This window comes from Nannospalax galili, unplaced genomic scaffold (assembly GCF_000622305.1).
Source record: "Nannospalax galili isolate Female #2095 unplaced genomic scaffold, S.galili_v1.0 scaffold842, whole genome shotgun sequence".
In the NCBI taxonomy this organism is placed as follows: domain Eukaryota; kingdom Metazoa; phylum Chordata; class Mammalia; order Rodentia; family Spalacidae; genus Nannospalax; species Nannospalax galili.
The window spans coordinates 694,425-695,608 of NW_008349291.1; positions in this window are offsets into that span (position 1 = coordinate 694,425).

Genomic DNA, 1,184 nt, shown 5'->3' on the forward strand with positions numbered 1-1,184 from the left:
GAGACTTAAAGCCCTCTATTTCCTTATGATCATGTACCAATATATTTCTCTTAATATCCATTCCACCAGCAAAATTTCCTAAAGCAAGTCAGAGAAAATTTATCCAGATGTGAGAGAAACAATCCATTTAATTTTTCCCTTTTTAGGGATACAGGAGAAACATAGTCAGAGTAAAGATACAAAGTAGAGCTGGGCATGGTGGCACACGCCTTTAATCCCAGCACTTGGGAGGCAGAGGCAGGCGGATCTCTGAGTTCAAGGCCAGCCTGGTCTGCATAGCGAGTTCCAGGACAGCTGGGACTACAGGGAGACCCTATCTCAAAAAGATTAATCCCAGGATTTGGGAGGCTGAGGCAGGCAGTTCTTGGTGAGATTGGGCCCAGCCTGGTCTGGAAAGTGAGTTCCAAGCCAGCTGGGCTATAGGGAGACCCTATCTCAAATCTCTGCCCCCCAAAAAGAGAAAAGAAAGGGGAACAACACATTCTCTTTCAAAGTAGCTTTTTTCTGTCTTCTCTGTGTGTTTTTGTTGTATGCATGTGGGGGGCATGTTTGTGTGTGTATGGGTGCACTTTGGGAGGTGAGTGCATGCACATGTGTACACATGTATGTGAAGGCCTGAGGTTGAGGTCCGGAATCATCTTCAATCAGTCTTCCACTTTATTCATTGAGGCAGGGTCTCTCAAACTCAGAGCTGTCTGATATGGCTAGTCTAGGGGCCAGCTTTCTCTGGGGATCCCCTTTCTCTTCCCACTTAGCACTTACCTGGGATCTGGGGATCTGACCTCATGCTTGTGCAACAAGCACTCTTACCAACCAGCCATCTCTCCAGCCCTCAAAGTATCATATTAGTCTGTGACAAATCTATAGCTCATTTCTGTGGTGCAATTTAGGTAGGCCAACAAACAATGATCTTCCAATGAATATGACATTTTAGCCACATCCATATGGAGATAAAATCTGTGGAAACACTTCAAATACTTATAAGAAATAGTTTGGGGGGCTGGAGAGATGGCTCAGTGGTTAAGAACACCTGTTGTTCTTGCAGAAGACCCGGGTTTGAATACCAGCACCCACATGGCAGCTAACAACTGTCCGTAACTCCAGTTCCAGGGGATCTAAAGACCTCTTCTGTACTCCACGGACATTGCATGACATGGGTGCACTTACCTACATGCAGGCAATAC